This window comes from Dermacentor andersoni, chromosome 5, assembly GCF_023375885.2.
Source record: "Dermacentor andersoni chromosome 5, qqDerAnde1_hic_scaffold, whole genome shotgun sequence".
Taxonomy (NCBI): domain Eukaryota; kingdom Metazoa; phylum Arthropoda; class Arachnida; order Ixodida; family Ixodidae; genus Dermacentor; species Dermacentor andersoni.
Genome location: NC_092818.1, coordinates 146,718,442 through 146,743,047, shown reverse-complemented (window position 1 = coordinate 146,743,047; position 24,606 = coordinate 146,718,442). Strand labels below are relative to the sequence as shown.

The 24,606-nt window shown below is 45.3% G+C and overlaps 1 pseudogene; it reads right to left on the bottom strand.

The window, feature by feature from the left end:
• Positions 1-7,676: 7,676 nt before the first annotated feature.
• The window catches only part of LOC140218574 (uncharacterized), an 82,151-nt pseudogene continuing 65,221 nt past the window's right edge, over positions 7,677-24,606 (bottom strand).

Sequence of the window (24,606 nt, the reverse complement as noted above, 5' to 3'; positions counted from 1 at the left end):
TTACAGGAGGTATTCAGAGACCTGGAGTGGGAAGAATTGGGGATAACAGTTGATGGAGAATACCTTAGCAACTTGCGTTTCGCTGATGATATTGCCTTGCTTAGTAACTCAGGAGACCAATTGCAATGCATGCTCACTGACCTGGAGAGGCAAAGCAGAAGGGTGGGTCTGAAAATTAATCTGCAGAAAACTAAAGTATTGTTTAACAGTCTCGGAAGAGAACAGCAGTTTACGATAGGTAGCGAAGCACTGGAAGTGGTAAGGGAATACATCTACTTAGGGCAGGTAGTGACCACGGATCCGGATCATGAGACTGAAATAACCAGAAGAATAAGAATGGGTTGGGGTGCGTTTGGCAGGCATTCTCAAATCATGAACAGCAGGTTGCCACTATCCCTCAAAAGGAAAGTGTACAACAGCTGTGTGTTACCAGTACTCACATATGGGGCAGAAACCTGGAGGCTTACGAAAAGGGTTCTGCTGAAATTGAGGACGACGCAACGAGCTATGGAAAGAAGAATGATGGGTGTAACGTTAAGGGATAAGAAAAGAGCAGATTGGGTGAGGCAACAAACGCGGGTAAACGACATCTTAGTTGAAATCAAGAAAACGAAATGGGCATGGGCCGGACATGTAATGAGGAGGGAAGATAACCGATGGTCACTAAGAGTTACGGACTGGATTCCAAGGGAAGGGAAGCGTAGCAGGGGGCGGCAGAAAGTTAGGTGGGCAGATGACATTAAGACGTTTGCAGGGACAACATGGCCACAATTAGTACATGACCGGGGTAGTTGGAGAAGTATGGGAGAGGCCTTTGCCCTGCAGTGGGCGTAACTAGGCTGATGATGATGATGACTCATGACTGTCCCGCTACAACCCCAATGTTTTGGACTCCTAAATCATTTTATGGCCACCTTTACGCGTGCTGCTTCGTTTATTGTACGGCTAACGTTACACCTCTGCACGCATCACTGTCACCCTTTCTTTCTTCTTTTCTGATACTACTTTAGCGATCATTTGTTAATTCCGTGGTCCTTCGATCACGTTTATTTTCAGTGACGCAAGCCGCACGTAATATTCGCAATTTAGAGCACGGTCTGCAGATTCACCTCTCGTATTTTTTTTTAGATCCTATTGTTGAGCATCCTGTGGCACTGTACTCATGTTCTTTGTCACTATTCTTGCAATTCCGTCTTTGTAATGGATCGAAAATAAGAATTATGGTGGCAGCTAAAGTTGGAAATGAAGCATAAAAGAGAAGCAGAAATGAAGGAAAATGAAGGACCGCCATCTTAGTTTTGCGCACAGCAGTACGCCAAAGTGCTGGGCAACACACTTTTTGCTCATATAGAGCATATTAGGCGAGCATTGACGACATCCTGGTCATCATGTTCGAGGACCAGTACGATGAGAACCTGCGTCTCTTGGCGTCGATCTTGCGTGGTGGTTATGCCTTTTAATGACGTACTTCTGGCGCAGACGCCAGCAGGAGCGCTCTGATCACGTATTGAAGCAAATTACCCGCGGCAGGTAATATCATACGTATACAGGGTGTCCCAACTATCATCCACCAAGATTTTTTTTAAATATGCAAATGCCACGCATCTGGACGCAGCTGGACAGAACCAAGGTCATGTTGTTTGTCGTCGCTTGGAGATACTCATATTATTATCTTTTTGCATTTCGCCTAATTACATGATCAGTCCTAGTTAATTAATCAACTTCTCATATATTATAATTAGATAAAATGTGTCAATGATAAAATTGTAGGCAACACGAAAAACTGCCGATAGAGCTTTCTGTGGCTCAATACGTGCTACATAAAAGTGTTTTTCCGAGAGTGAAAGAAGCCCACGAGTACACGCAAAGTGCCTGGAGCGGCCAGCCGCGTGGCAGTTATGCGTGTATTGGAACTTATGACTTCTACCAACTATGGTTGATCAGCCAACAATCTGGCAGATAACATAAAACAATTACAACAAATAAAACTGTAGCCTTGATGCTGCCGCTGGTTTAGTTCCACAGAAGAACGTCCGCGTCTGATTAGGTGGCTCTTGAAAGACTGCTTCACCTACGGCAGCAACCTCAGCAGCCGTCGACGTTGCCTCGTGGGTGATTTTGAAGCGTCGACGAATAGAAGAGCGTGGAATGAGGACAACAGCAGCGGATGTTACTAGGCACATCAACGAGTCAGTGAAAACGTGTACTGAAGATGTATATATGCTACAGTTCAGGTGTGGTTGCTTCAGTTCACATGGTGGCATTCGTGATTTCATGGTAGGTATATAACTCACACCAGGGGTCTTAAGAGTCACCACTCCGACGTGTTTCAATCGCAAGCTACTAACTTTCAACTGACGAGCATTAACAAAACAGAAAGGGTGAAGATAGTGGCCACCCATCGAGGAAGCTTCATTTGACCACCCTGTTTACATTTTATATACGTCGCTCTTTTCACAAGGAAAATATTTAGTTAGTCCTTGTAAAACCACCGATGTGGATCATGTTTTCACAGTCTCTAACAAGGCGCGAATAGCGGACTTGCTGCTTGTGAAGAAAACATTACTTTCCTTCTTTGAAAACGTACCACGAAAAAAAATTAAAGAACAATACAAACGTCACCTGACAACCGCGGAAAGAAAACACGAAATTATCAACTATGAAATAAAAACAAGAAAACCGAAGAGTATATATAATCCCAGACGATGAAGAAGGGTGCCCACGATGACTTCAGTGAAATTTTTATGCCTACATTATTTTTCTTTCTTCTTTTTCGTGTCAGTTTAAGTAGAAGCACACATGGTCAATATTTGAGCTGCTCTCCTTTCGCGCTCGGCCAGTTCTCGCAAATGACGTTTACACCGAAAGAAATTGGATGTCGTAGCTTTGCCGCCGCGCTGGCCACCGAGGTGCTGCTGAAACTTAATTAAAACTGAAATGTTTACCTTTATCACTTTCTTTTTTTCATGTCTCCACAAGCGCACTTAGAGACAGGTACAAAAATATAGTAAGTACCGAGAAGTCGTCAGCGGTGGTTATACTTGGAAATGAAGGTAGATTGAAAGATCCTTCTTGCTCATTCGGTAAGTATACTCTCCCTCCTGATAATTCCGAGCAGCGTGGCAGACCCCTCCAACGCGGTGTGCCCCAAGTTATCATTGGGCGCGGCGCGGCAAGATGTGCCCCGGATATAATTTCCTTTTTCACTTAGAGTCACGAAGACAGCCACTGTTGAAGAACAACTTGAGTGAGACACTTCGACTGAAGCACGGAGAACTATATATATGTATATATATATATATATATATATATATATATATATATATATATATATATATATATATATATTATACGCAATGAAACAGCGAGGAACTGATCGGGTGCAGACGCACAAAGCCCTGGCGAAGGAGACACCGAGAACTGCCGTTTATTACACACCTCAAGGCGTGTAATTGTAGCATTGAAGATGTGTAGGTAGCGCTTGTAATTTATTTTCTTCGCGAAATTTCGTGAAGAATAGAGGCGCTGGTCGCCATCACATTTGTATGCGTCGTACTGGTGGCTACATAAGCAGATTCGTCATAGGTCTAGCACATCCCGTCTCTCGGAGTTCGTGGCCGACCACCAGCCGACCACCCACGTGACTGAAGGGTCGGATCGTCACAGAGAAACTAACGCTTAGATGCTTCCAAGAATTTTCTCTTCAGAAGCGCGATTCAGAAGGCACGCGTTTCGCACTGTGATAAACCGAAACGCATTCGGGGTGCTGTTAAATTGCCCAAGGCTATTGGAAAAGTTCGCCCGCACGAAGAACGGGCAAGCGTACGCTCTGAGTCTGCTGTCTATATCCCACCTTCTCCACTTTTTACCGCCACAGAATGCAGTGAAGGCAAAGAAAATAATGTAAGGCACTGCTGAGGAGATGAAAGCGCGATGCGAGACTTCGCGCGCACCGTAATAGCAAACACAAATCACGCAAATTGAAAAAAAAAAGCGGGCGGGTCTGCACGAAAAAAATTATAAAAAGTCTGGAGTGTACGCTAACAAAATGAAAGCGACTCAAACGAGTAATGAAAACTCTGAGTGGACAAAATAAGAACGGTAAATAAAATAACTGTAACGTCACCACCCAAAAGCACCCGACCCGTGCGAGCGGAAACTCAAGTCGAAGAAATCGTGGCGGCGTGGCAAGAATCAAGGGCGCAGCCAGGAGGAAAACAGTTTCACGGAGACTTCACCGTTTGATGAGGTCCAACTGGTAGCGAGGTGCCTTGGAAGAAAAGAAGGCATAGATTTTTACACTCCTGCTCCGTTCTTTAGAACGAGAAAAAAAAAATTCTACAATCACTCCCAACGACTTTCGCTGTGCCCAGGATTGCTCTTCGGACAACAGAAATGCAGCGACTTCCTTTCCTACCACGCGTCGGTGGAGTGGTGCGAAATTTCTTTTCGCGTGCTCCGTTTTCTTGCCTTTCGATATAATGTTTATCTTGTACGTGATGCGAGAGCAGATAATGCTTTGTATGCTTCCTCAACATCCACGTTGCTTCCTCCGCTATTCACAACCGATGTGAAGATGCCGTCAGTAAAGCCAAATAAAGCGCAGCTGAAATGAATTATTATACCTATTTGAAGCGTAGAAAAAATAATGTAAAATGATATTAAAGCGGACGAAGAGATAACTTGTAGCGGGTGGGATCCGAACCCACGTCAAGACTCTGGATGCTATGAGTGGACGAAAGCAAGGGAAACCGGGGATCTCGATTTTTGTTAATCACGACCGTTTAAAGCCAGCAGACAATGTGGTCAAGGAATACGTAAGGGAAATTAGCATTGGTTTAAATTGAAATATAGGCTATGGTGTTGGGCTGTTGAGCACGAGGTCACGGGATCGAATACCGGCCACGGCGGCCGCATTTCGATGGGGGCGCGACATGCGAGAACACCCGTGTACTCAGATTTAGGTGCACGTTAAAGAACCCCAGGTGGTCGAAATTTCCGGAGTCCTCCACTACGGGGTGCCTCATAATCAGAAAGTGGTTTTGGCACGTAAAACCCCATAATTTAAATTGAAAAATAGAATATATAGAGGAAAAGGAAAATGAAAGGGTCCCGAAAGATAGCTTTCGGCCTGGTGGATTTGAACTCACAACCAGCACATTACGCGCAATGCACACCTTGAGGGTTCGGATTCTTTTGGCAGCAGGTTTTCTTCTCGCCCACTTTCATTTCCCTCTTCCTCATTATTGTTGCATATTATTTAAACGTAAAAAAATTTATTTCCCCTATGCTTTCCCTGACATTATTGTCTATTTCCTCACATGGCTGTGACCAACGAAACTTGCTCATTCCTCAGTCAATGTACTTCACGCTGGCGTCCCAAATGCGCGCGTGGACAAAGAAAGCTCCGCTTTCTTAATACGGTCCGAGTCTGAGCTGATTGTTACGTGTAGACTAGTTTTTCCAGCATAACTTCAGTTATACTAGATGGACACATGGACAGTGATGTGATTGGCCCCTTTTTTGCCGTTCTCTTAAGTTACGCTGGCGAGAATGTTTCTTTTTCTTCTCCGTTTTATTCGGGCGTAATCATTCCACCAGCGTCTGCGCAGTTCCGGTTCAGGAATTCCGAGTAGAGGTAGGAAAGGGGGTGGAGAGCGTCTATTGCCTCGCGCAAGAATTTCCTCGTGAATTAGAGACTTCGAGTGACCCGAAACTATTGATGGCCATACCTTGAGGCTACGCTTATCCACATAGCCTGGGCCTGTCTCTCTCGCGCACCAACTTCGTTTCGCGCGCTGGCTGATGGAAAGCTCTCACCAAGCTCTACATTCCAGCTGTTTTCTTTTCTGTTTCCTTGCTCACTGTTCCAACTGCACTGCGAGAAAGAAAAGAAAAGAATTGGATACCATGGGCAGGTTCGGCTATCTGCAGCGGCACGGCTCTTGAACGTAGTTCCTTGCATACAATTGATTGTCTAGCCGGAAATCGAGTACGCGCCCACCGCCTATCCTTGTTCCCCGGACTGCCAGAATCATTCTTTCTTTTCCGCGTTCAGACGACCAGCCGAGCGACAGAAAGAAAGAGTTACCGCTTTCCCCCTCCTCCAGCCCTGCCTATACCCGACGCTATCGAGCTGGAACTCCGTTCCTCGCCCAACTCCTGGCCTGGTACTCCAAAGCAGACATTCCTATCGGACTCTACGACAACGGCCCGAATGTCGCAGGCGATGATTTGCATTATATATTTTCTTTTTCTCAATGTCGTCCCGCCTTCACGCGCATAGCTTACTCTACTTCGTTTTCTCGTCTATACCTTCAGCCGTCAATAGGCGCTTTATTTCTCTCTCTTTTTTCAGAGCAGAAGCGGTGAGATGCTTGGAATGTACCCTCTGCCGAAATTTGCTTCCACGTTTCCCATCCTTGCGTTTCACTCAAAAAGGGCTCTCTCCAGAGTTCGCTCCTTTGGAAGCGTAAGCGAACTGAAGGAGCCGACCTTCAGAGGGCAGCGCCCTGGCTTCCCTTCAGCAACTTGGAATTTAGCGTAGAATAATACTTGCCTTCGCCGATGTCTTGTTCTGAGAAAGGCAGGCGATTCCGACAACTGGACGATCAGATAAGCGTGCATAGTGACGCGTTTTTAAAACCTTTGCCATTATGAGTGCGATAATTTGACCCTACAGAGCACTGGTGATGCCAGCTTGTTTATTTATTTATTGTTTATTTACAAATACTGCGGTCTCAGATTCGAGACATAGCAGGAGTGGGTAAGTACATCAAGACAACATACAATCAACATGTCACATGTAAACTAACTTCATCTACATAACGCTCATGTGGCAATTCTCGGAGATGAGTATGTAGGTTATTCCACAATTCAATGGTAAATGGCAAGAAAGAAAATTTGAAGCTATCTAAGTGAGCTCGAAAGGGAACAATATTCAAGGGATTGGCTCTTCGCGTTACCCTTGCCGAGGAGCCAACAAATGTCACAGGTACGTCGACAATGACAGAAGCGTGTACAATTTTGTGCAACATTATAATCATTTCACACGTGCGCCTATGTGCCAACGGCTCAAGCGATAGCAGGCCAGCATGCAGAGAAGAGGAGAAATTGCGATCGTATTAATTACAAATAAATCTAACAGCTTTCTTCTGCACAGCCTCAAGCTTTGATACATCAGATACGCAGTGAGGAGACAAGACAACAGATGCATATTCTAGAGTGGGCCTCACGAGGGATTTGTAAGCTGCTAGTTTGCATTCCTTGGTTGCTGTTTTTAGTGTTGTTTTTAAATATCCAAGTCGCTTTAGTGCCCTGGAACAAACGAAGCCGACGTGTTTGTGCCATTTTAAGTTGGAAGAAAAAGTTACACCGAAATATTTGAACTCAGTGACATAAGTCAAAAATGTTCTCATCATTACTATAGACGAATTTCAGGGGTTCCTTTTTGTATGAATGAATGAATGAATGAATGAATGAATGAATGAATGAATGAATGAATGAATGAATGAATGAATGAATGAATGAATGAATGCTTTATTTTTCAACAGACCTAATACAGAGCCTGCTAGAGGGGCAGAGGCTAAAGGCTTAAAATGCCTGACAAGGGCTTTTGTCAGGCATTTTTTGTTCGAAAAGGTCATAGATACCGTTTTGTCGAAGTTACTTTCCATTTACCAGGTCTTGCTCCAGTTGCAGAAGGCATTGAACGTGTTATTCAGCATCTCCTGGGCATTGACGCTGGTGATGTTAGAGTACAAGACACAGTCGTCTGTACACAAACGGAGCTTAACAGCAGAGTTAGTAACAAATCTCTCGACATCATTAATGTAAATAGTGAATAAAAGTGGTCCTAATACGGAGCCCTGTGAGACGCTGGAGGAAATACCGACTGAAGATGAGTGCTCCTGATTAAATGAGACAAACTGGGGCCGCAGATGCAAGTAGTCTCTTATCCAGCCAAGCAAGTGATTGCCGTGTATTCCTCCGAATATAGTGCCAAGCTTCATAAGTGACTTAGCATGACATACCTTGTCAAACGCTTTGGAGTAGTCAGCAAAAATGGCGTCAATCGTGCCACGATTGTTAAGTGTAGTGGCAACGTCGTGAGTGAATTCATTTAGTAGCGTAACCGTGGACAAACCGATCTAAAACCATGCTGATGATGTGAAAGACTGTTGTTATCGTTGAGGTACTCTATAATATTCTTATGAATTATGTGTTCTAGTTGTTTACAACAAGTAGATAATAACGATATTGGTCTATAATTGGAAATTGTTTGCCTAGTGCCAGATTTCTGTATTGGTACAACTTGAGCAACCTTCCAGACACTGGGAACAGTTTACGATTCGACAGACTTTTGAAAGATGATAGTCAGATACCGCGCACAGTATTCCGAGCATCTCTTTAAAAACATGTTTGGAGGGTTATCTGGTCCTGCGCTTTTACTAGTATCAATATTTAACAAGAGGCTGTGAACTCCGCTGAACGTTATCTCAAGTTATGGAAAACATGCTGAAGCACTACCACAGTGAAACATAGAGATAATGCCGTTATCTTCAACAAAAACAGATTTGAAATATGTATTGAACGCTTCAGAGATCATGACAGCATTAGAACACGACTGTCCATTAATGACCATAGAAGTTGAGTTGGACACAGGAGGAACAACTGTTTTCCAGAATTTGGATGGGTTATCTTTTAGGAATGTCGTCAGAGTGTTGTTATAGTAGTAGTCTCTAGCATGCTCCATTTTAGTCTTAAGAATTGGTCTAAGTGATGCTAGCATTGAGTTTTCTCGGATATTCTGAGTGCGAGAGCCTCGGCGAAAGCGCTTTATCTGGAGAATCAACTGTGTAATCTCTCTAGTATACCACGGGTGCTTCGGGTTTCGCTTTACACACTTTTTTGGTACGAAATTAGCTATGCACTCATTGACAATGTTGTGAAACATTTCAACTAACAAGTCAACACCTAAGGCATCACTCGAAAACATAAACTCCTCAAAGTGTGATGCAAGCGAGGCGACGATAGAATTGTCGTCAGCTCGAGAAAAGTCATGGACAGTACTACCTGTTAGTTTATTGGGCTCTAGAGCAACATCTAGATGGACAATTACCGCCTTGTGATCGGAGATGCCCTCGAAAACGTCCCATTCGCTATACAGGAGCCCATTTAAAGCTCTTTAAACCACGCGACTGGAAGATACGTAACCATCCGTCAGCACTAGCAATGCTGAATTTATGTGTAGCTATAGGTGTGCTCAAAATTTTTCTCTTAAAGTGCTAACATGCACGGTTTATTTTATTTTTTTAATTTTTTTTTTACATCGCCTATAGACATGTGCAACACAAGCAGTATTCTTGCACGTCGTGCACTTGAAGAAATACGTCGTAATGAGAGTACCTCGATTTATTTATTTACAAATACTGCTGTCTCCATACGAGACATAACACGGATGGGTCAATACAAAACTTAGAAGCTACAAGAACACGTTTGCAGAATATAACAGGTTAAATTGTCACACAGAAGAGGCAAAACAGGTTTACAGAATGCAGATCAAAGTTAAGAATGCTAACAAATACTAACACGATATATATTTTATATATTGTTCCGTAGGCAGTCGTCTAACAGATTCATCAAGCTGATGAATGCTGATGAATTGTTGATGGAAGGAAACAAAATATAAAGCAGTTCAGTTGCGATATAAATGGAACAATGTTCATCAAATCAGTGCGCCTGGTTCTGCGCACAGAGCTGGTGACAAAATATGTAGGCACGCAGACATGAACAGAAGAACTTACAATTTTGTGAAGCATGATAAGACGGTCACATGTGCGTGTCTGAGCCAGCGACTGTGTAGGGACAATAACTGAGCATGCGAGTAGGGTGAGAAATGGCGATCTTACCTGCCGTATATAAATCGTATCGCTTTTTTTTTTTTTTTTTGTACGGCTTCAAGTTTATCTATGTCGCATTGATGGTGCGGGGACCAAATTATAGAGGTGTATTCAAGGATCAATCGAACTAGCGTTTTGTGGGTCGTGAGTTTGCACTCTTTAGCGGAATTTTTCAGCGTGCGTTTGACGTAACCAAGCCTCTGAAGAGCTTTTGAACAGATGTCAACGTGCTTGTGCCATTTTAGGTTAGTCGTGAAAGTGACTCCAAGATACTTAAATTCCTTAACGCACTCAAGGTATTTGTTTCCGTTACTGTAATCGAAATACAAAGGCGCTTTTTTATTAGAAAAAGTAATCAACACTATTTTCTTGAAATTAATTGACCTTTGCCAGAAATGGCTCCAGCGGCAAAATGGAGCAAAAACGCTATTTAACTCGAGTTGGTCTTTAATGCTAGTAACGTTTGTATAAAGCACACAGTCAGCAACATACATACGAAGTTTGACCCGGGTGTTACTGATGACTTCGGCCGCATCGGTAATATATCTAATCGATAGTAGTGGCACCAAGACCGAGCCCTGAGGAACGCGAAGTAACGGTAACTGACGACGAGTGAGCGTTGTTAAAAGAAACGATCTGAGATCTCAAATTCAGATAGCTAGTCAGCCAGCCGAATAGTTTGTCATTTTAAGAATCGAGCGTAGTTCAACGAGCAGTTTTTGTGGAAAAATGCTTTCGCATAATCTATAAAGATGGCATCTATCTGTCCATGAGTGTTTAGTGCCAACGTAACGTCATGAGTGAATTCGATGAGCTGCTTGACTGTTGAACGGCCAGCACGGAACCCATGTTGCTACTGAGAGATACAGCTATTATCAGCTAAAAACCTGCTCATATGTTTATGAATGATATGCTCTAATAACTTACAGCATGTGTTAATTGAAGAAATTGGCCTGTAGTTAGAAAACATCTGTTTGTTGCCAGGTTTAAATACCGGGATGACAATGGCAATTTTTCAGAGACGAGGAACAGCGCATGAGTCAATCAATTTTTGAAAAATAATGGTTAGGTAACGTTAAACTCATTCCGAGTACCTTTTTAAATATTCATTTGGAACACCATCAGGTTCATAACTTTTGGTTGTGTAAATATTAAGCAGTAGGTTAAGAACCCTTGCTACGGATATTTGAATATCATAAATGGGTTGCACCATCTCGTGTGCTCCGGAGCTTGGGTTAGTACCATCGTCAGAGACAAAGACAGATTTTAAGTAGCTGCTAAATGCTGAGATATAGAAAAAGATCAAAACAAAGCTGGCCGTCAACAATAAATATAGATGAAACCGGGGATACAGGATTAATAGTTTTCCAAAATTTCGCTGGGTTAACTTTCATAAGTGTAACCAGCGTGTTGTTATAATAGAAGTCTCTTGCATCACGTATTTTAGTTTTAATTGTTGACTTCAGGGAACTTTGCAAACAATTATACGGTCTGTTTGACGGGAAGTTCCGACGCTTGCTAAGCCGTTTGACTCGTCGCGTAAGTTGGGTGATGCACCTGTTGTACCAGGGGCGTTTCAAGTTGCGTTTTATACGTTTCTTCGGCAAAAATTTCAAAATGCACTCTTGGGCAATGATGTAGAAGTACTCAAGTAAGGTACTTATGTCGCAGTGGGCACTGAAAGTCAGGAATTGATCAAAAGATGTTGCCAGTAATTCAGTAATAGCAATGTCATCTGCACGCTTAAAATTCAACACAGTTTTGAAAACAGGCACTATGACGTCAATAGCCTGATTAAATGTAACGAAGACTGCTTTGTGTTCAGAAAGACCACCACTTATTTCACACTCCAAGCCGTTACATAAAAGTGGCTCATTCACAAAGACAAGATCCAAGATGGAATCTTCACGTGCAGGAACAGTGACAACCTGAGCTAAGTCAAATCAAGTATCCAAGGCAATCAAAGACTCGCATAGTAATTTGTCCCGGCCAGCTACAGTAAGAGAGGTCCAGTTTATACTCAGGTCATAAAAATCACCGCACAATATTCACTTGCACCACTGCAGCCTGTGTTTAACTATGTACTCACAAATGGTAGGAAAGATATCACCAGAGCTGGGCGGGCGGTATATGGAACCCAAAATCCCGACTTAACCACCGATTCTAACTTTGGCCCAAAGTGATTCAATATTTGAGAGTTCTGGAAGTGCGGAAAATTTGATGCCGTTTCTAAAAAAGAGCGCCACGCCACCACCTCGCCCGACCGGCCAATCTCTCCGTAGAACTGTTTGCCAGAAGGCGAAAATTCAACATCTGAAATAACATCGCTGAGCCAAGTTTCGATTACACAAACAAAATATTGATCGTGACAACCCACAAGACAGTTAAAATCATCAGTTTTATTTAGTAGGCTACGCGCATTTACATTTACTAGCAGTTAGAATCGGCAGTTAGACTGCAGTCAATTGGAACTGCTGCACTTAACTTCTTGGTTGTCTTTACAATTATTTGTTTAGCATCGTCCCAAGTGTAGCGATTGTTATCCACGATAAGCGAGTCGTAGCGCAACGGTGTCTTGCTGCAACTTATTCTGAGAATAAGCGAGTGCTTCCATATCTTGCTATGAATCTCGCGTACGCGTACAGAAAAATATTCGCTAATGGAAACCTTGAATTCCTTTAGTTTACGCTAGTTTTTTTGTATTTCAACCTTGGTCCTGTATATAGTCTATCAGCCTAAAGACGATAGGCCTTTTTTTGTCTGGATTACGTGTTCCAAGTTTGTGGCAGTGCTTGATGTTATCACATTTGCCTTCCAGCTTAGTTTACAAAAAACCGGTTACTGATTTAAACATCTGATGAGTGCTTTCGGTGGGTGGTTCAGGAAGACCATGAATTGCTAAGTTGTTACGTCGCGACCTGGTTTCCAGATCTTCGTTTTTTAGAGCACTTTACGCAGTTTCCTAAAGTTTAGTGACTGCGTGCTCCAGATCTTGTACGCGCTGGTTTACGTCAGTGACGGCAGCTGCCATTGATTCTAATTTACTTAACCGTTCATCGAATGCTGCCAACCTAGAACTCAGGGTTGCCAATTCAGTGCCAATTCTATTCTGGCCGGCAAGAAGGTCAGCTAGCATTTGTTTTGCTTCAGCGGGACCTGGATTACTCTTAATGTCCCCACGTAATTGTAGCAATATCTTTAAGGAATGCGTAATACTGCACATCATATGCTCAAAATGCATAGAAGACGCCGAGTCCGGCGGCAGCAGCAAAAAAAGGCGATCCTCACTATTATAACAGTTTAGTCGTATTTCAAGCCGGCCTGTGAGGCGAAAAAAAGACATTTGATGGTACTGAACGAAATGCCGCTGCCGGACCCACTGAAGAGGAGCGTCCTGGTCGCTGGTCTTATAATCGTTGATGAACAGGTGTATGCTGCGCGTTCCAGCCATGCGCAGCAGGGTCCCTCGATCAGCTGACAGCTCACGACTTGATAATGTTGAGAATCGTAATCAGCACCCGTGCTCCAGTCTGGTTGCGGCTTATATTCCGGGTGCAGTAGGCCATTCAGGGATGAAACGTGGTCCTTGCAATACTGTCTACCGGAAAGTGCGGCAAACTGTAAGGCGAAGAGAAGACATCTTATGGTACTGAACGACATGCCGCTGCCGGACCCACTCAAAACACTATTTGAAACAAACGGATATTTCAAAACAATGCTCCTAACAAAATGCACTCGTGTCCGACTTTTCGATCAAATATATATACATATATGGAATCAGAATGTGTTCTCATTCTTGAGAGGACTGCGCCGAAAGAAAGCGGCCCTCAGCAACACCTTTGTCGAGCACGAAGACACAAAGTTGCCCGTTTCGCTAAAGCTCAGGAAGCAATAAATTCTAGGTTTTTACGTGCCAAAACCACGACCTGATTATGAATCCCGCCGTAGGGGGGAACTACAGATTAACTTTGACCTCCTGGGGTTCTTGCACAGGTGGTCGTGCACCTATATCCAAGTATTTATGCATGAGCGTATTGCATGTCGCTCCCATCATAGTGAGTCCGCCGGGCCCTGGATCAAAGCCGCGACCTCGGGCTCAGCGGCGCAACGCCTTAGCCGCTAAGCTGACGCAACGGGTCGCTAAATCTTAGGAAATTATGCAAAACACGCGTGGTTACTTGGAGAATGCGCCGCGAAGAGGCTATCGTGCAGTATCATGACGAGTCGTATAGACTAATCATGACATACGTTTAATATGTGCACTAATAGGGAAAATGAGCGTGAAAAACGACGGCGACAAGCAAGAAGACGGGACGATGTGCTCGTGTTCCTAGTCTTTCTTCGAAGATACTTAAGAAAGATGCGAAGCCTTTTTCGCACCGTAGCGTGAAGCAACGTGCTCGATGTCAATCAGCAACGTAACCTGCGTTGGAATCGCACATTTTTGCTTCGAAACGTAATTATCAATGATTGTCACATAAATCACACACATTATCAAAGACATTATCCCACAACGATTATCGCATTATTACGTTGTGCGTTTTCGTACATTCGTTTGTTTGTTTGTTTGTTTGTTTGTTTGTTTGTTTGTTTGTTTGTTTGTTTGTTTGTTTGTTTGTTTGTTTGTAATCCATAATTTTTGTTTCTCACAGCTTGTTTTACCGGCTCCATGTTTCAGGTCAGTAGGCGACTGTAGGGCTGCAATGGTAGATACCAACGCCACCTACGTGGGAGCCCCGAAGCCGCCATATGACGAGGGCGTCGGTGATGAATCATCGATAAGAACAGCCGGCAAATAGACCCCTATAGTACTTCCGAAAGGCCTGAGAACTCGCCTAAGCAGCTTCGCTTTCTTTGATGTATAAGTTGTTCAGACTAGCACAGACCTAGGAATTTTTTTTTTCATGGGGTTCATTTCTAACATGTCCAACAACTTGTCTGCTAAGTTTTATGTGTACTGTATAATCTCGATCTCTATCAGACCCCTGTCACTGACTACCACCTAAAATCACATGCCAAGCCTTGAACACAATGGTTTCTGTTTCCACTTCAGCACTATACAAACGGAACCACAATCGACTCTGTGGTGCCAGTGCCTCGGCCGCATACATCCCGAAAGTGTACGTTGTCAGCCAGTTGGCTGATGAAGTATGTTACTCGTGAAAGGGCGTCGAAAACGAAACTGGAAGGAGAAGGTGTGATATGGGACCAGGACGTTTTGAGGCAGACGACAACAGGCGCTGAAAAGAGCTAGAAAAAAAGGGAAACAATGAATAGAGATGAAATAAGGGATTGTAAGGGTCAGTTCAGAGGGAGAGCTTATGCAGATACGCGTGACAGCACGCACCACGAGGGTCAACAAATTGCGGCCAACAACGAGAGTCCCCCTGTTTGCATAAAGGCGTGTCGCGTGTTTGACGGGGCTCTGTTGACACGCTCCTGGGGCTTGCCTCCTACCCGTCGCACCCGCGGGAACTGTAATAGAGTCGCCTGAGAGTGCCCAACCGCGTCTCGACCCGGCGTGTGTGCTCCTCATTGATGTCCCTCCAAGAAAGCCTGTCCATTGAAAACGGGTAACCGAGCTGCCGCGCCGCGCAGCCAGTAAAATAACTCCACTTATCTTTTGTGCCGCTGTAATAAAATTCCGAGAATTTCGCGCACAACAGAGTTCCTTGCTGGGCGAATCGGTACATCCTCGTGGATGAACAGGAGACCGGTGAAAATGACGAGTACACGAGGTAAGTGGGCAGGACGAGCATTCGATTTACAAAATCGTTTATTCTTGAAGGAACTTCAATGAAAAAAAATATGAGCGCATGCAAAATTTTATTACGTTATCTTGCTGTTAAGAGCAACAATGGCGAGCTCACACACATATCATGGCCAAACATTCAGATATGATAGGCTTCTACAAGCTCACAACAGTAGTCAGTCCAGCTCTCACCCTGTTCACTTCCCTTGTGAACGCGTCTTTTTCGTTGGTTTCCTGCTCATTTACAAATTTCCAGTATTCGTTACTGGCTGTTTCTACAAGGATAGTGCACAAGACACGCGGGGATATTTGATTGCGTACATCCTCTTCAGATGAAGGCTTCAGATGAAGTCCTCCGCCTCTTTACGATTACTTGTAGAAATTAATAACCCACTTCCTCGTGAGTGAAGCTATTTCAGGTGTCAACGCCTGTGTCCTATTTATCAATACACGTATGAAATGTTTTCTTCCTGACACGGCAGCAATGTCTAGCCCGACCTCGAAACATCTTGTGCGTGTAGAAAGCCCTCGGGGAAAAAAACGATACTTTAGAAGGGCTGACAAATTAATCTCCTATGTGGCAAGGCATAAGCGTTTATTTAGAGATGTCTTAGGAAATGGTTGCCTTTGACATTCAAGAACTCACTTAGAAACACACCCGCCGTGGTTGCTCAGTAGCTATGGTGTTGGGCTGCTGAGCACGAGGTCGCGGGATCGAATCCCGGCCACGGCAGCCACATTTGGATGGGGGCGAAATGCGAAAACACCCGTGTACTTAGATTTAGGTGCACGTTAAAGAACCCCAGGTGGTCGAAATTTCCGGAGTCCTCCACTACGGCGTGCCTCATAATCAGAAAGTGGTTTTGGCACGTAAAACCCCATAATTTAATTTTTTAATTTTTCACTTAGAAACACGATAAATGTGTTAATAAACGGCAGCACTCCTCACATTTAAATGCTGTTTTTTTGAAGCCGCGATGATTACAAGTTCTTATTTGAACAGCTGCCTTCGTACCCTAGCACACGTTTGCTTTAGATCAGATCGAAAGAACTATATTTTATTCTTTATTCTGCCCACCTTTCTTTAAAGCCTTTCTTTCGCTTTGCTTCATCCCCTGCAGAGTAGGATCTGAACTGCACGTATACGTTGGCTAAGCACTCTGCTTTTGACCAAATCTCTCTCTCTCTCTCTCTCTCTCTCTCTCTCTCTCTCTCTCTCTCTCTCTGTCCGTTCGGATGTCGTTCATGATACTCCTTCCTTTGAGGCTTTGAAATCGAGGGTAGATAATTAGAAAACGAAAGGACAAAGTGGAATCATAAAATGCTTTCTTCATTCTTCGCGACGAAGCCAGAGCCTGCAAGAGTACAAAAAATGAGCGGTTTTCTGTTTTACAGGGCGAAGCAAACTCATATTTGACGGTAAGACTCTGTTATAACATTATTAATGGTCAAAGGGCTTCTCATGGTGATATACGGCGGCGAGCTTAGATGTGAAATCAAATAAATATGGAGCAGGTTTCAGCGAACCCTACATTTTGCTTATGTTAAAAGCTATAAAAATTGCACCGAACCGAAAGCCCTTAAAGCCAGTTCGGTACAGCGCCTTAACTAAACAGAGAGAAAAGGTACCGCTGCTTATCGCAATTTATTACCCTACATCTGAATTTGCTCTTATTTGAAGCTATATCAAAACCAAGGCCTCACATATTACTGGTTGAGTCCAGAAGCGGGAAGAAAAACACACAAAAGAATGCAGTGGTGAGAGGATTCCGAAATCCCGCTGCCCTCGTCAAGCTCTGGTATGCTTGAGCCTCCAAAAGCCATTCCGATACCTACTTCTCCACTCTTTTTCGGCTTTACAACTTGATCTGCAGCAGCGGAAACAGGTGTATCCATCTTCGTCCTGACGACATGCGGAAGTCGCCAGCGCGGAAACACAAGCGCGGTGTTTTGCGAGAACTTTTGCAACACGCAAGATCAAGAGAGGGGGCCAGCTTTCGCTTCGAACCTCTCACGTGGTTTCTTCGGCGAGCGTTCTTGTTTTTCCTTCTTTTCCTTCCTCCGGAATGGAAACAAGCAATGTGTCTTCCCGTACGCCGTCAGTTAATACGAGACCAAACAGACTTTCAAATTCCTTGACTACAGCAACGCCACATGTGTGGACCATAAAACAGATACACAAAAAGACTCCCGGTACAGATCTCGCCCTCACGTGTTTTCTCAGACACACACAGACTGACGCACAAACACACGCAAACGCACAGAATACAAACGCCTGCAACACTGACGCACAATCGAACACCATTCCTAGCGCTTGCGAACGCACGTAGCGGCAAAAGTGAGACGATATAAACGAAGTGACGTACAGCGGCGACAGCGAGCTGACAGGTAATAAATATCACTGCCAGTCCTTGCAGGAGCAGTTTGTCGTTAATAGACTTTAGTTCCGCTTTTACACAGACGAAGGATAGGCGAGCAGCGGCCCTAACGCCAGGAAGTGGAGATATCTGCTGTGCGGATGAAGTGGCGTGAGGGAGAGTGAAGTGCGTGAGCTCAGACTAGAGTGACCTAGCAAGAGTGGGATTACGAGGAGGACAGATTGAGAGAGAGAGAAAAAACGCTAAGCGAAACTGGGATCGAGAGCCTCGGTGATTCTGATTAGATTTACGGCCATTGTCGTCATGCGGTGCATGCAGCGTACGCCATTTTCCCAACGTCCTCGTCTATTTCCTTTGGTCGTCTTTTTCTTTTTTTTTTCTCTCCTTTTTATCGCCTTTAATAGTGCCACTCTTTTTTCCTTCTTTACCGGCGTTTGATGTCTTTGTATCGCGTACTTTGTCACCCTGCGTCTTACAGACCAGTACACGACGAATAGTGCCGGATTCTGCTCAGCGTCACGCCTAATACCTCCCTGCCGGTACACGTCTAAAGATGGCTGCATTTTCTGGTTTCAGTGCGTTGTGTAACTGCCTGGAAATTGAAGTGAGCAGAAGCCTACGCACATGATTCGAGGATATGTCGCCGTCCCGAGCCGACCCTCACCAACGACAGCTTAGTCTCGGGTAGGCAGAAAGGCGACTCGTACGCGAGCGCTGACAATGGCTAATCCCCGTTGCCGAAATACCGGCGACATTCGGGGTGCTTTGACGTTCAATTCTCAGCGGTGCCTTTTTACGGAAGCTTGGTGACAGGGTGAAAGGAAAAGCCGGATGGGTGGACGTAATGAGGTTTGTGTCATACATGCTGCGGCTGTCCTACGCACTTTGGGAGTGTATTACTGCACTCTTTCATTTTGCTTCTTGAATGGGCTGTCACTCCAGAAGAAAATTGCTAAATTAGGGGAGGAAACAGATCTTGTGAAAATGCCAAACTAAGAACAAGTAAAAAAAGAAGCTATTTTGTTAAATATTCAAACATCAATCGTCCTATAAACAAACTTGCGTATGTTTCTGCTTTTTTTCCCTAAAAGATAGTGTTAACGCTAATTCTATTTCTCTAAGCTCAGTGGAGTGCGCGCTAGAAAATTGCAAAAGAAAACATCCTTTGTTCACGCGAAAATCAAATGCTTATATACGGTTACCATCGCTAGGGCTACTAACCGCGCGAAAAAATACTGAAATATGGCGGAGATCTACGCTTGAACGCACGTCGAAGAGCCTCTCACCAGGTCTGGCCACCTTAAACAGACAAGCGCAGCGCATAGTTCATGGGCTGACGATCTTGATTGGTTGGTAACTCGTTTATTCCCCTTATTTGCTCTCTTCTGCACTGTGGTGGCGATGGGGGTTAAAGGAGGCAGAGTCAGCTATCTCCGCATTCTTGAGTGCGCTCGCAAGTTTCAAGTGTTGCGTGGATCCGATTGGGCGCCCTGTCTTGCTTAGAGACGCCACGCAGTCCGTCCACCACCGGCGGTGCCGGCAGGTCCCGGAGCACTGGCAAGAGAGCCCGTTACAGTTCCATCGCGTGCTCTTGGGATGATGATGGTGCTGGACACGCGCTTGCGTGATGTCGGAAATGGGCGCCGCTGTATGCTGGAGAGTGCTTTGATCCGAAGACCGCGGTAAACAATGCCAGAGCATGTGGTACAGGTCAGCCCGATGCTAGCACTGAAGGTAGCTTGCAGGTGTCGATGCTGACTCTCTATTGCATCGAAACCGACTGCGAATGAACGGGGTCAGCGGGGTCAGCAGTGTTCGCGTCTAGATACACCTGATGACTACAGCATCCCTGCGACAGACTTTTTGGGATGGGATGGGAGTATAAATCGCGGGCTGACGACAGCAGCCAGGTATACAGTGCGTTTCGCCCTGGCTTTCTTTAGCTCGAAGATGGGGTTCAGTAATGAATAGCGCGGAGTCAGGTAAGACGGTTGAGTATTAGGATCTTTGGCTTGCACGGAGAGAAGATGCGCGCGCGCAAGTCTCTGAGCCATTTGATCACCAAGGATCCTGCTGCGTGCAAGTGTTCATCTTATTATAACTTGGTGCCCGAGACTTCGGAGGTGGGTGACCTCTTGTCGAAATTTTCGTAGTAGATTGTCGCCATATTGGATGTTGGCACATGCTCTAAACGCCAACTGCGAGCCCGTGTAAATGTTGTAAACGAGAGTTATCGCATGTAATTATGTCACTAGAATCCCGTGCACGTAGTCGTAGATTGCTTGCACCTCAGCCTGGTGCTGCTCGGAATACTCGAGGGTCGATGCAGTTGTCGGCCGCGTTCGCCGGTGGTGCAGCCGTATCAAGCAGACGCATGCCTACGCTGACTGGCGTTTTCGGATGATAAGGCAACTTGAAGTTGCTGTGAGTGCGAGTTGACGAAGATGAGAAGTCAGCCGTTTGCCATTTTGTTGCAGGCCTATATTCGTCGGTAGCGGTTTCCCGTCAGGAATTACGATGTGGAACCACGGTGGCACACGTTGAGGAAGTGAGGGTAGATCTGGGGTGCTGTGCCCGTGCCTTGTCAGTAAATGCCTGCCGGCATGGCTTGAGCGAATTCGCCCCTCCTACTCGTTACTGTTTGTGGTCAGTAGATTTATGAGGTCATTCAGACCACTGCAGCTCTTCAGGGTGTCAAGTCCCGTGAGCTTTGGCAAGCCTGTAATCAGTCTCCCGGCTTCACGTCCTAAGCGTTCGAGGGCGCACACCTGAGGTCTCATGACTGGATAGTAGGGAAGACCATATGTTATGCCAGAGATTACGAATGTCTGAACTAACTGCTGCATTTCTCATTCCTTCACACTGGGTGTCCTGCTTGAAATACGACAGAGTGCATCGAGTATTTGCTTGCACGAAGGCACGGTTCGTCTGTGGCATGTATTGGCAGTACAGTTGTCATCCTGGTACATTCCTAAGATCCTACTTGTCGATTTTCTGGCTATGGGAAGCTTTTCTATGGTCAGACTATAAAGCTGATTTTCCTCTTCTTTTGTCTTGCTGCTCCATCCCCCGTGAATTAGCATGTACACTTTCTTTTCGCAACGCGCAACCCTCTTTGAGTAGCATCTGATTGCACAACGTCGATGGCGTTCTGTAGAGCTTCCTTCTGCTGTCCCGCTGAGCCTTCAGTGATCCAAATAGTTTCATCATTGGCCCATATGGCAGGATGTATTCCTGGTATGGTGTTCAGCATATTGGGCAAGTTGTGTATAGCAAGACTGAAAGCGTTCGTGCAATGACAGATATTTCAGGGACACCCACATGGTTTGGGTACACCCGGCTGCTGCAGTGATCAATGTGTATTTGAAAAGTGCGGTCTTCAAGGAAATCTTCAAAGAAGTTGCACACTCTTCCCTTGAGTCCTGCTGTACGTGCTTGGGACATGATGGTGGTACGCGGCGTGCCACCAAAAGCCTTCCTTATGTCAATTTCGACAACGACTCGGGGATGAGCGCGCATTGGGTCCATTACTGTTTCCTTAAGGCGAAGGAGCACATCTTGAGTGGAGAGACCTGCTTGGAAGTCTATTTGCGAAGATTCAAGTGTCTGGTTCTCTTCGAGGTACCACATGAGCCGGGTGTTTACCATGTTTTACATTACTTTACAAAGGGAAGATGTAAACAAGATCGGTCTTAGATTTGAGATGGTGTACGGTGCTTTTCTAGGTTTCAGTAGGATAGTGACAATTGAGAAGTACCACGGCGAAAAAAAATGCCTATCCGCCCAGGTTTCATTTAGTTCATCTAAAAAGAATTGTTTGTGTCCTTCTCTGAGATTTTTCAAATGGGCCACGCGGACTTCATCGGCGCCTGGAGCACTACGTATGTTCGCTTGATTTATTGCGTGCTCTAGCTCGGACATCTGCAGTCGGGCATAAACGGTTGCGCGGGATTGACATGTCAGCGGGAACAATACCTTGGTGCTGCGCGCCGCCCGAAAACAGCTGAAATCTCAAACGGCGCGCGTCCTCCCTCTCAAGTAAGCGTCGCTCCCAACCAGATAGCCGAGGTGAAGCGCGCAACCGCCGTGACGTAAATCACAATCCTAGCAACGTCACTCACCACGACCTATTACTTCGGCTGCAGTGTACTAGTAGTATTTCGGTGAATATTCCAGTGGGGAACGCGCTACGCTTTCACAAAAAATACGCCGCTCATCAAAAAGGGAGAGAAGAATGAAAACGGAGGCCGGGCTCATCACGTGCACCCAACGCTATCCCTCGGCTACCCGGCATAGGGTGTCATACAATATCTGGCGCTAGTGTCTACGGGAACTGCAATGGGAGCGGTTGTGTTAGCATGGCAATTATGGGGAGTACATGGATTTGTCTAAACTTCGCCCTTCTGGCTTCAAATGGCTTGACTTTGTAAACTCGTCATTTTCAACAATGTACTGCGTAATAAATGATTACATAGACATTATTCAAATTGTCTGATGGCAGGATTCGAGCACAGGGCCTCTAGCAAAGAGGTCTCATATTAAAACCACTAAGCCACGAACGCATGCGTCGACAAGCGATGTGAAACGCCCTTATGAATTTATCGCGAGCATACCAGTGCCTTGAGAAGCTTGGTGCATTTTGATTTAGCCATCTAGACAAGCTCAATCGTTGCAATTAGTGCTTATTGAGCGTGTTTGCAGCGTCTTCTGCATTTCGAATAGTACAGATTGCTCTGAAATTTATTACAATGAAGGCACATAAAGCGTTACAAACAAAGCCACATGGCGTCTGAATCCACAAGCACGAAGATCAGACAAATCCATGTACTTCCCATCATTCCTATGGTGGGTCAGCTGCTGCGGCGCCAGAGTTTCCTCTAGTATATTGTAGGAAACTCTATGGGCTACGGTATGGGAGAAGAAGGGGAAGGAACGTCGCTTGCGGTCGCTACTCGAGGCAGAGAGTGTGTCTATGGGCTTTATAGGATGGATGGATGGATGGATGGATGGATGGATGGATGGATGGATGGATGGATGGATGGATGGATGGATGGACGGACGGACGGACGGACGGACGGATGGATGGATGGATGGATGGATGGATGGATGGATGGATGGATGGATGGATGGATGGATGGATGGATGGATGGATGGACGGATGGATGGATGGACATGGATGGATGGATGGATGGATGGACATGGATGGATGGACGGATGGATGGATGGACATGGATGGATGGATGGATGGATGGATGGATGGATGGATGGATGGATGGATGGACGGACGGACGGACGGACGGACGGACGGACGGACGGACGGACGGACGGACGGACGGACGGACGGACGAATGGACTGATGGGCGGATGGACGAATGGACATGGATGGATGGATGGATGGATGGATGGATGGATGGATGGATGGATGGATGGATGGATGGATGGATGGATGGATGGATGGATGGATGCTATGAGCGTTCCCTTTGAAACGGGGTGATGGGTTGCGCTACCAAGAGCTGTTGGCAGAAGCACTGGCCTCCAGGTGGTATGATAACAGGGTGTTCAATTACTTCTATCTCCTCCAATATAGGCTTATTTCGGTAGAACGATCCCTAGACGGCTGTGTTAGAATTTCCAGTATATAACCAAACTTTTCAATGGACCTTGGTGAGAAGTCCTTTAACGAAATTCAGGCGGTTAAAATTATTTCGTAGCCCTCGTCTTCAGCGCTACTCGTAGCTTATTTTAAACAACCATAATCGGGCTCAGTCTTGGTTGACCTCGCTTCCGTCCATCTAGTCTTATATTTCTCTATCTATCTATCTCTCTCATGGCACCATAAATTTTATTGATTATTAATATTATCTCCCTATATCATGGGTCTTCCTGTTTGCCTAGTTTTTAAGACAATGGTTTCAAAGGAAAGTGTACCTCTTACACTGATTGCACCAACGGACTACTCTCGAGCACATACACTGTCTTGGGCAGCACCAGAGGGTGGACGCGCCCGTTGCATCTGAAGGAATAAGAAAGCTTTCGGCTTGATTTACAGTCATTTTCAAAAATGTATTGCAGACCAGTCCAGCATAAAGACCGTCCCAACAACAACAAGAAACGCGGGACATATATCGAGGCGAATGCTGCTGAGCTTCTCTGACCTCACGGCAAAGGTTTAGTTCAAAAGGATTCAACCTAAGGTCTCAAGAACAGAAAGGAAGGCACCGACTGGCGTCCGGTGGCGCCTTGCTTGTCTAGAAAGATATCCACGACGCCTTATATTGCATCGGACGTCGACAGGAGGAGGCCCTTCGAGCTGTACGCGTTTGTGCCTCTATTTCTTGCATTATTTATTTCCCGCTGCTTTGCTTCATAGCGACCCACTTCTATTATTCTAAGTATGGATATGCGTGTCTCCTTGCTGCACCTACTCAAATTTACCTTCGTGTGGTTGCACTTCGTTCCTTCGAGTACGCCCTCGGCATTATTTACACCACAAGGTCACCGGATGAAAAGTGCCCTGGGATGGCAGGGAGCAAAGGGGGTGCACTATCGGCGGTCTTCCAGGATAAGGAAGTGG